This window comes from Aptenodytes forsteri, unplaced genomic scaffold, assembly GCF_000699145.1.
Source record: "Aptenodytes forsteri isolate BGI_AS27 unplaced genomic scaffold, ASM69914v1 Scaffold15, whole genome shotgun sequence".
Classification (NCBI taxonomy): Eukaryota; Metazoa; Chordata; class Aves; order Sphenisciformes; family Spheniscidae; genus Aptenodytes; species Aptenodytes forsteri.
Window position 1 is genome coordinate 25,351,185 of NW_008795129.1, and position 12,352 is coordinate 25,363,536.

Below are 12,352 nucleotides of genomic sequence, written 5' to 3' on the forward strand. Positions count from 1 at the left end.
ATTTGTAAGAGAATGTAAGTTTTCCTTCATAAAATTCCAGTGGGCAATGAATTAAAAATGACAACTCTATGTACAGTGAAAACAAGAAAATAAAATATACAAAACATTGCTAATGATCAGTTCTTGAAAAATTTAGCAGACACATATTACCCAGGGAGCTAAACTCATTAGCAGAGACTGATAGGAAAGCTGAGATACTCCAGGATGAGGCTCAGACACAACATATTCAAATGAAATCTCTTTAGCAAAGTTGTTTTGTTTCCTTCACAGAAATATTTGGCAACAGCATGTCTTCCTTTAAAACCAAAAAGTATCTGGGAGGTTACAGCATGTCATTAATCAGTCATCCCGATGTTTATGTGCTCAGGAGCTCTTCCCTCCTTAGGGAAGGCAGAGGTGTTCCTAATGATGGGCCGGAGATTTTCCCTGTTTTATCAGGGTGGGTCTCACTGCTGTTCTGCTCGGCCGCAGCCTGGCCCTGCATCCCCCGGGTGATCCTGCACATCGCCTTCTCTCCTGGAGGAGCCGAGGGGGAGTTACAGACCCAGGGCACGCTGCAAAGTGACACAGGCCATCTATACAGTGCCAAGCACACTGTCAGCACTCAATAAATTGTAATAATTAATAGTATCTGGATGACCTCACTCGATGACTGCATGACATTGGATATATTGGATGACAGTATACGCCAATCCATTAACTTAAGAGAGCCGCGTACATACTATGTGTGGCACTTGAATGCTGACACCTTCTAGAAACAGACAATTGTTTCACACCTCATTTGCAAACTAAAGGAGATACGAAATGAATTAAACTTCCTGCAAACACTCAGGAGGTTTACAAAGAGTCCTATCTCTAAGTCTACTGTACTATTTGCATAAAAGAATTCAGTATCAATGTAATTATTAGTGATAATTCTAAAGTAGTTGTGCTGCTTCAGGATTTTTCAGATTAAGAATGTAATGAATTAGTAATAAAATCCTAACACAAATTTATTCCTAAATACAATTTCCTTTCTGGTTGTGAATCTCCCTGTATTTGTTATAAAAGATGTACTTGTTGAAATAGCTTTTCTCCGGTGGCGTGCATTTAAAGATGCATGTCTTCGACAAAGTCAAATTTCTATTAGCGAACCACTTTAGAAAAAGTCTGCCTTTTCTTTAAGCAGAAAGAGGATTTGACTGATGTGTCCTTGCATGCCGTAACGATAAATGTCTTATAAATATCTACCTCATCCATAGCCTTACCCTACGTGCAGCGCAAGCAGCGGCAGCATGCGGCTGGCAGCGCAGAGAAGGGAGAAGACTTTGAGAACTTGAGCTGTTCCTCTCCCTAATGAAGCCCATTAACCCACAGCAGGACCCAGCCTAATAGCCATGCCTAAGTGAGAAAGTCAGCCCTGTTTGCTCCTGATTGCGCCTCTTTGCTGGCTGCCTCCTCGCTCCCAATCTAAATCCTCCACCTTCTGAACTGCCTGCACTTACCCCCCTAATCGTTAACACATACCTTTTTATTTGATCCCTTTGCATGCTGTTAAGTCTGTGTGACGCTGCACATCTGCACCTCAGCATGCCTTTTCTGCAGACCAGTGAGTCATTAGGAGAGATAAGATGAGTCCCAGATGTTGAAGAAACATGGTAGCACTTCGTGGATTACAACTGGGACAAATAAAAGCCAAAGGTTTAACGTTTATTGGGCACCACAAGGTAAGCAAGTTCATTTAGTTACGTGGAGGTGGTGACACCTTTTAATTTAATTCTTTTTTTTTTAAAGCCCATTTCTTGAAATTATTTTCTCTTGAAATAATCATGAAATAATTTTCAAATGGTGAAGGCTGAATCCTAGCTGCAAAGTAAGAAAATTCTCCTCCCATCTTTTCTCCTCCCATTGCTCTCTCTCCATGAGGCAGCTTCTGCTCCTGGGACACCGGTACAAATGCTGTTACAAATTTAGCATTTGCCGAGTTTTCAGTTTTGGTGAAAGATGTGTTTTTCCTGGGAAATTATAGGGCTTTGTCATCAGCTCTAGGACAGGTTACAATTCTGTGTTGGTAATTTAGAACATTTTTTGTCTGTTTTGATATTCTGTGAAATTAGAAAAAGCAAAATGTAGTTAATCTGGTTGGTGCAGTAAAATCTGGACGTTGGTTTCATTCAAAGCAGAGGTCTGCTTCTTTATTTAATACCTAGATGGGAACATACCTTCCTGGTTTGATGGTGAGATCTGGCTCTGAGCATCTTTCCAGTGGATGTGGTCATTCCATACCCACCAGTCCTCAGCAGGAACCGACCACCAAACCCAGTCCTTCCAGGGAAGCTGATGGAGCTGAAATTTTCGTAACCTAAAGAAAAATCCCCATGCATTATATATATATATATCCAGTTTTGGCACCCTACCCTGTGCTAACTCCCGGTGACAAAGTAAAAGCTAAACCCCATGCCCCCATCGCAGTGATCTACCAGGTGACAATAACCCACCCTGGAAACACCTCAAACTCTGCCACGGATGAATACATTATCATCTTCCTGCTGCGGCAAGGCTCGCACTTAAATGGGTGAAACATTGCTAAAATATTGATTACTTGGCATGATAAAAATCCCAGAGGAGAAAGTACTTTTGTCCTGGAACACTCCCAGAGAAATTTTGCACTGACAGGATTGTTTAATGGTATTACCATGAAAAAGAATTGATGTTTGCTGAAAATGAAGATATGCTCTTATTCCATTCTCAACTTTGGCCTCCAGAGAACTAATTTACCAAGACATACTTTTTCTTGTATTTAAGACCACTGGAGCACACACTTTACATTAGACATCCTGATCTGTGTTAATGATGGCTCTGGTAAAATTTTCATCTATGAATGTATTTTTCCTAGTGATCCAATTTTCTGTTCAGATTATATTAGCATATTTAATGTGAATAATAGTGGATTCCTGTTTGTTTTAAGCCATGGCAGGAGCTCTGGAAAAGTGGACTTGCTTATTCTCTAAGTTATCTCCAGAACTGAGAGCTACAGGATGTAGTACGTCCTAAGCATGGTACGTACCTGTGTTCTAACACAGTGCTGTATTTTAGTCTTATAGCTGAAAGGTTAATTGTCTTTAAAATTGTTTGCACATGGGCAGAGCTGCAAGTCCATGTGCTTATTTTACTTTCCTTTCAAGCTGAAGTGAGTGGAGAATCAAAATGTCCAAATTGTTTATTTCAGGTTCGAGGCTGTAAATGGCTTGTTACCACCACCAGTAGTCTTTCTGAAGGAAGCAGTCTTAGAGCAGCTTTAATTTACACCATGGAGAGTGGAAAAGCAAGATTAGTGGCTAATTTTATTCCAGCAATACATAGCCATTTAGAACTCACTTGAAATGCTATTTCTAAAAGCAACAACAACAGCAAAAGCCTATTTTGTCCCCAAGTGTGGGATCCCCACTGGCTGCAGTCTGGGAACATCTGGGCATGGGTCTGCACCCATCACGAACCTCAATGTAAAACCCCGAGGGAGAGATCCTAGTTAGACCCAACAGTCACTCTTAGACTTGGAAAGGCTTGAGAGTTCAGACATAAAGTGTGTGAATGTTTTAGATCTGGAAAAAGAAGTTACATTATTTGTTGTAGGAACAAGTAAGTTTTATAAGTTCCCTGAATTTTGCTTCATTAAAATGGAGAAAATACTAAGGTAATCTTGAATTTGCTTTATGAACTACTAAAACTGAAAAAACTTTGGGCATATTACTGTAATGTTTAGTTAATGATTAGTTAAAAGCTGTGTCAAGAAGTAACATTGCAGATACCCAGGATCTGAGTTTCGAGTAAGGGATGCACAACTGCATCAGCATGAAGACCATGATGAACGGCTGTCACAGCTCTGACCTGTCTGCCCAAAGAAGTGAACGGGAAGAGAAGTAATACCTGATATTTCCTCCTGGGATCTCTTGCAAGAGCCCTGCCACTCCTCCCTACTTCTCTGCAACCTTGGTAGATGTCATGGAGGAGAGTGCTGTTGCCCCAAAGCAGGAGAGAAATCTACTTTCCTGTATTATCACAAGGAGGAGGCAGGGAATGTCTTGCCACTCTGAGACTCAGGCTCTGGGACAGCTGTTCCTAACTTGGGGTCATTTGCTAGGTCATTATTTAAGTTGAGCTGTGTGGGAAACCGTGAAGGAGGAAGTTATTTTTTGTAAATTTGTATTTTAGTATGTCTTTTCTCAACTAACAAGTCTTTAAAATTCTCACTGTGAAAAGTGCTGCAAGTTTAGTATTTGAAAAGACTCTTTTTTTAAAAATCTTGAAGTTTTTGCATCATGGAAAACAATTTCAGCCTACCCTGGCAGCCTGCCTTATCATAGCATTTTGGTTCAGCACTGTGCTCGTGAGTTTTCATGGTAATCTCCAGCCACTGAATGCAGCACTGCCAGCAATGCTTCAGCAGGGTCGCAGGTAGGGCTGATTTAGGAACTGATGCTGTAATGTGCTGAGCGCTCCTGCATGTTCCTGAACATGCTTTTCTCTGTTCTCTTTCATGTGTTCGGTACCTCCTTGGATCAGACACCGTGTGGCTCCGTGTTTTGGAATTGAATCATGACCCTACAAATATTAAATCACTGTACTCTGTAAGAACGATGTGAAATGCTGGACCTTGTCTACATCTTGATTGTTTGCAGATGTTGGGGTTGTCCTGAAGAAACAGTCAGTGTCTTGACTCATCCTAAAAAATGTTCAACATCTGTGCAAGCACTTTAAAATGTGATATATGTCAGGTAATTAGCACCACATGCCTCCCCCCTCCCATTCATATTTATTGATTTATTTATTTTCTCTTGCTAAGATAGCAAGCGAAGAATTAAGCTGTTTAGTACCTGAAATTTTCTGGTTTTCAGCCTGTATAATGCATTCTTACTTCTGCCACTTGTGAGACTTCTCTGTTTATCAGTGTGTTGTTTCACCTTTTGTTCCAAGCAGTTGTTCACTTGCAAAATAGCTCCATTATCTGTGCATTTGCCTGTTTGCTGTAATGAAGACAACTGGATTCGTAATAGTCTATTAAATGGTCTATTAAATAATGTAGTTGCTGGAGGGACCCTGGTAATACTGTATGGAGTGGCAGGGTAATAATTCTGCGATTCAGATGTTGCACGGATTTCCTTTCTATTACAGCTGTTTGAAATGTTTTCTTGAGAGTTTTCATAAATCTTCCTACTTCTCAGCTGGCATGCAGCCAGGATGGATCCACTTGTTTTGCTAGAACCTGAGATATTCAGCAGATGGGGCAAGTTCTTTACTGTTGGAACTGTCAGTCCATCATCAGGTTTAATGATCACTGCCCTACAAGATACAGAAAATACTCTGGCTGGACTGGCCACTTGGCTGAAGCTAAAATCACAGTTTTGGTTACAGGAGATAGAAATCTGTATTAACTTCAGCGAACAAAGGTGTGTATTTACTTTTCTGGATGTGATAGCAGAACTGTGGTCTAATGGTCCACTGACCTTGATCTGTGAATATCTATGAGCAGCTATTATTTGTATTGTAGTTTCAGCCAAAATGGCATCTCCATATATCAGGTGCCTTAAAAGCCTACTGACCATCTCAGCGTTTCTAAGGTTTTCTCTTCAAACACAGAAGTGATGCACCATTTTATAAAGTTTTAATTGATGCACAGACTGTGTAAGTGACTTGCTTATGTTGAAGCAGAGCCTGAAAATTATGTTTCTTGACTCATACTCCAATTCTTTAAGATCAAGGCTTAATTTCCCTTTAAGAACTTGATCCCAAAGGCATGTGAATGGTCCTGCTGAGGTTACAGTTTAAGGATTTTTCTGAATTGAGGATTAATTCACTACCTTGCCATTTGCAGCGGTGCTAGTTGTTAGACATTACTGCATTCATTTGGTTTAAAATGTGTACTCTACTAAAACTTTTTGAGTTTTTCTTTTTTCCTCCACAAAGAGAATAGTTTTCCTTTTTCCTCCGTTCTTCAGATTTTCTCCTCCACCTCTGAAATACTGCATTTACATTCCAATTTATGCATTATTACTCCAAATCTTCATCATGATATAGTGTCATAGGAAGTCTGTGCAATGAAACGTTTTTTGGGACAAGTGCTCATTCTTCATTAGAAGATGGACCTTCACTCAGACGTGATTGAAAATGAACAGTATTAAATCCCAACACTCCTTCTCCTTCCTGTTCCTTTGAAGTACAAGTAATCATTGTGCATTAAAACCACTTCAAGTGAAATGACAGCAACCATGAAGGCAACTTTGTTTAAAGTGTTTCTATTGGTAAGAGTTTTTATTAGTGTGACTGTGTTTTATATCACTAACAGCCAATTATTTTGTTCTCTGCCCTTTGAACCGAGCAGGAGAGGATGTTTTTGCTTTGGTCATATTTTGATTCATTTAAAGCTCGATTGGATACTGTCTTTCTGTCTTACGGTCTTTCTGGACTCAGAGCTGCTCAGAAGCCCACTGCACTCTCAGGGTAAGAACTTGTTTCCATCCCAATTTTGGCTTACGTGGAGTGACTCTGTCCTCTTGTTGTGTGGGGAAGGAGAATGACAGCGGTGTTTGCGTTATGGTTGGATGGTTTGATAGTATTGTTCCCTTTTGCCATCAGGTTTTATTCTGTACTGTTATATTCAAGAGAGAAGTTGATTCCAGAACAGACATGACAGTTCTTTTCTAGATGAACTAGCCATCAATGTTTGTTCTTATAGGTCTTGTTTCTGTGGTATTCTTTACCCAGAGACTATGGTGATGTTGGACTACTGGAAATGCTGAGACCCTGTGGGTGACCATCTTCCACCCTCTACATTTTTTGATAGTCCTGATCCCTCCGTTCATCATCATTTTGCTTGTTATCTGAAATCAGTGTACATTTTTAAGTACTATGTTGTTTTCTTCCCCTCTCACTTGCCCTAAGAAATTATTGGATGTCTCTCTGAGAGCTCTCTACACTAAGAGTTTGTTTTTGTTTACACTTTGTACTGCTGTTTCAACACTTGATTTGCTTTAGTACTTTTGCTGTGGCACCTCGGCATATTCCATGTATACTGCAGGATCCATTTTTTTAGTACATTCAAAACTTCCTGATGAACTTAAAATTCAAACTGTTGCTGACTCTAGGGATCAGAGACCTTCACAAACATTGCAGTTCTGTCCTGGAAGTGCATTAAATTGCTAATGGAGATGTATCTTGAGAGCACTGAAGCTCAAAAATGAAAATCTTGGAGTGGTGTCTTCAGAATTTGATTTCAACACTTTTTCTTGCTAACTGCATATCATCCCAGCACAATCCACTCCACTTGAATGATGTGGATCACACTGAGCATTGGTTGAAGCCGTGACATCATCCTTCTGATAGCAACTTTACAATTACATATTTTGGGTATTGTACTTGCAAAAATCCGGTGTAGTTGGAGAATGAGGTTGTGTGTTAGGAGCCAGAAAATTATTTTATTCTGTTGTTATTGTATGAGGGGACTTAATTCTGAAAAAAGTGTTGGCTTTACTTAAACTGGTTACCTGCAATTTGTTCACAGTATTGTTTCAGTTGGGAATCCCATTTCCCTGTGTTATCAACCTCAAATAATCATCCTATGGATTTGAACTGCAGTTGCTCTGGTTACTTCCTGAGGCTCACTGGATATCTGTGAATGAATTATTTGGCATGATTAGGTGCAGCTGGTACCACTATCAGAAAGGGTGGCTTTTGAAAGACTATTCAAGATGGTTTTGATAAATTCAAAGTTCGAGAGATTTTATTTGCTTTCCGTTAAAAAACTATAAAATAGAAGACTGTTCATATGTTGTAGGAGGAATTTCTTTACCCTGTTGAGAGATGGCAGATGGAAAAACAGGAATTTTATGTTTCAGTGGTACCCGGCATGTTGTATATGTTAATGTCCTGCTTCCCATCTTCAACAAATCTCTAAATTTAGAGATGAGACAGTGGTAAGATTACAACCCATATCACGATCTGTGTTTGTGGTTGCTTTCTGTTCTGTATGTGTGTGACTATGTTTCCCAGATGCATCTGTGCATTTTTGCCACTTATTTTTCCTGCCAGTTTGGAGATGGAGGTGAAGGTTTGACTTCCACTTCTGCTTTTCTGTGGCATATTGTATTTCTGGTCACTGTTAGTGTTTTGAGCCAGTGGTCTGCTGTTGGTGTCAGGGTACGCCTATCTCCTTCAGTATGGTGTTTGGGGATGTGGAGTGGGTGTTCAGAGAACTTTTCTGGTGAGATGTCTGTTGTATGCCCCTCTCTGACTGCAGCAGAAGCTGCTGTTAGTTGCTGTAAGGTTTTTTCCACCGGCTGCTATTGAGAACAAAGGCAAGGGGCAAGCTGAACATAACAGATGTTCCTGTTGCTTTTGCTGACATTCAAAATCCGCCTTTTTTGATGTAACAGATAATTTTTGTGTCAGCTGAAGAGATGAGATCCTTATTTCCCTGAACATCTCAAATGGATATGAAAGCAATATTTTGCTTTGTCTGATTTATGGGTATGTGTTGCCATTGCCAGTAGATTATCTGGACTGATAATGGATTTTTACTTGACGTTGCGGAGACTTGTTACAGATGTATGTTTCTTTCTCTTATCTTCCTCCAGAAGATTTGTATGTTCTGGCAGACATGACAAGCTTTCATTTTGGGTTGGGAAGAGAACAGAAAAGGTTTATGCTACTGTTTGCATGAGCCACCAGAACTGTATCAGCTTTCCTTGGATTTGCCACTTGTTTAGGATTTGCTTCTCTCCTCCAGTCCCTGGGAGGGAACTTGTATTGCCATTGCAGATGATGAAACGGGATCACTCACTCTCTTAGCAGTTTGCCTTACTTGCATCGCCGGCATTTAGTAAAGTTTTGTCAGCTCAGTTTTAGGTCATATTTGGCATCAAGGACTGGCTAAGACGCATCCTGTAGTTTGTTTTTATTTATTTCTTTGCATCAGCCTTTCATGCCAGTGGGTTTTCTGCTGTCCCTAAAGTCAGCGCAGGTGTATTTGCCAAGAGAGCGGACCCTGGCCAGGGCACGGCTCTCCCACATCCCCACCCCACAGTCGGGTTCCTGCACCTCTTTCCACTTCTATGCATTTCAAAAGCAGTGAAATATGGTAGATTTACGTCCCAGAATTGCTTTTTATGTAATGCAGTGTGACAGGAGCCGGTGCTTCACTTTCTGCACATGCCAGCAGGATTTGACCGTTCAAGAGATCGTGATAAGGCTGCATGTGTGGGGTGTCCCTGTGCAAAGCCCCAGGCTGCTCTACGGGCACACGAACCCTGTCTTGTGTTAGCAGGGAAGTAGAGGGGTTCAGGAGACCTGGGAGAAACCCCAGTGATCGGCTTTGCCATGCGCTTTGATGTCCGCTCAGGCTCAGCGGTACCTGGGTGCGAGGGATTGTCACCAATTCAGGAAAGGTTCATGCAGGACCTCATCCTGGGGATGCCTTGACAGCAAGATATGACCCCAGGACATTGTTATTCAGGTGGGCAAATAGAGAAGTTGAGGAAGACACTTATGGCTGCAGGAGGAGATGTCCCCGCTCACAGGGATACAGCAGGGACAGGCTGGGAGGTGGTGGTCCTTGCAACCCCGCTTGTGCAGCGCGGTGGGAGCGTGCAGCTTTCCGAGCCATCCACCCGATGGCAGCACAGCTATGGATGTCACGCCGCGCTGCGCAGCCCTGCCCCTGCCGTGGCCTTGCCTCGCACCACATGCTCGCCAGCTAATGAGCGGCAGTTTTTCCACAATCCAAAAATAATTCTGCATTTTTTTTTTCCTGTCATATTGTCCAACGCTTTTGCTTAAATACTTTGTTAAGATATATATTTAATAAATAATTCTCATAGTTAAGGCTTATGGGAAAATGCTGCAGCGCGTATAAAACAGACCGAAGAAATTCTCAGCATGTGGTCAAAATATCCATTTTCTGAATGGATGAAACTGGGTTTTAGAGTTTATACTTGTGCTATTGCAACTAAATTAAGTCATGAAAGAGGATAATACAATGTACCATCATTTTAAAGTAATTTAATCATGAAAACTAAAAATTTGGAAGCAAACAGATATTTTACTTAATAGAAACCATCTGCACTGTACAGTAGGCAAATTGTATAAAAATGAATAAAACTGTCTCTGGAGGAAAATGACTCAGGCACCAGCTTATATAATGAAGATGTATATGTGCCTTTTAGCATTTGCATTGTCTATTAGACTAGGTAAATCGCAGCACTAGTGTAAGTGAAACAGTTACAAATTTTATTACCATCATATGACTGATGACAAAGGCAGTAATAGAAGTAATGCCTATTAGAGAGGGCTTGTTCCAGACCCTAAATAGCTTTGTGCTTTGGACTGGTCTGTGCAGCTAAAGCTGTACTGAGGGGGGGTCACTGCGACATTTTCGGCAGGTTGCTGTTTTTCCTGGGGAAGCCTTTTCCCTTGTTTGGGCTTTTCCCTGTTTGATTTGGGCCCTCCAAGGGGGGAGACTCATTTATGACCATCCAGAAAGGATTTCCTACCAGACTTTTTATTTGGCAGAACCGGGCATATGTTCTTTAAACCTGTCCTTTAGTCCTGCTGCCGCGCAGCAGAATGCGCTTGTTTGACACAGAGATGCTTGTCTTCCTCACTGCTAGCACGTCTCTTTTCCCCTGTTGTTGAAGGACAGATTTCAGTACTTTTCAAAATATTTATTCGTTTGCATTCAGCATCTTTCCTAAATGACTGCAAATAATATGAATTATTCAATTTCAGGGCTGTAATAGCCCACGCCTAGTCTGTTTTTAAAATTAAGTTTATAAGAGCCACTTTCAGTTGCTGAGATTTAACACTCGAAATAAATGTGGCCTGTGTTAAAAGCTTTGTACTTTTTCTCCCAAATCTACAAAAACACCTGGTTAGAAAAGCAGGAATTTTCTGACAAAACATTTTTTACAACAAAGGAAAATCCCAACCCTCCCGGCGACATTTGTGTTACTTTCTCAGCTGACATTTTAAAGGGTGGGTGTATGAGGGAAATCTGTGTAATGCAAAAGCAGAATTATTTTTGGTTTAGGAAGAGTAAGGAGGTGAAAGCAGAATCGGTTTTCACTTGCATATTAAGCATATTTGGCAACGAGAACATTTCACATTAACAAATATGTAAAGTAAAAATACGTCCCAAAAGATTAAGACTTCTGTGAATTTAAAACAAATTAGATGTAATTTTCTACCCTGATATTCTCACTTTCTGTTTTGCTTCATGTTATTGTAATATACAAGTCCACATGCCTAACCTGCCCTGGTAACGAAGCAGAGTGGCGAAGAGCCGTGGAGCTGCTATTTCACACTTGGGAGCATAAGCCCCCGCCAGCTCTTAGAAAGCATTTTCGGTAAAACGTTGTTTTTTTTTTTTTGAGCATGGCTTTGGGTTTTTTTGGTAAGAGTATCAGCCCTCCTGCGGTGTTTGAATTCAGAAGTTCTTTAAAAAAGAAGCAAATCCTTGGGATCTGGAGGCTGCTCTTTAGCAGAACATAACGGTTTCAAAGCAGGCAGCTCAAATTTGGGGCCTGAATTGTTTAATAATGGATATATAAGGACAAGATGTTCTCTGGGGGCTTGATGCCACCCTCATCAAGGCACTGTGGGTCATTCCGTTGACTTCAATGGACCTGGATTAAAAACCCTCTGACAAAAGAACCCCAGATATTTAGTCCAGATCTACTGCACTGAGAAGGAATTAGGCCATCAAGTTCAGAGAAGGATCAGTCCCATGCCTTTAAATATCTTAACAGTATTTCATTAATTAATATCAGTAACTTTAACAAAAAGGAAAATATCTTTGCCCGCCAATGACCATTCAAATCTGAAGAAAAAAAATGCTTACCTGTTGTGTTTTTGTGAAAATGTAGCCTGCTTTAGGAAATCTCAGTTGTTTCCATTTTTTACTGAAAAATGTATGGAATTTAAAACCTTACAGATTTTTAATATTAGGAATATAATCTTTTGCATATTACTAAACCACAGGCACAAATAATAGTTTATCTTTTTATTTTTTAATTTGGTGATTGAAATAAATTAAAACATGTAACTCTGAGATGCAAATAGCCCTGGAGTCCAAAAGCACAAAGGAAATGGCTTCAGAATGAAGGCATTTATTTTCTTCTTGCTTCCTTGTAACATGGTTTATTTAGTTTCATGTGATTTGTGTCAGGACAAAGTGTGTTCTATAAACAAAACAGGGAAAAGGTTAAACCAGTAATAAAGTGCAATAATAATAAAAAATAACAATGATAAAAAAAAGATTAAAAAAAAAGAAGGGTGAAAAGTGTTGCAAGTATTGAGTGGGTGAGTCAGTGGGACCCCAAAA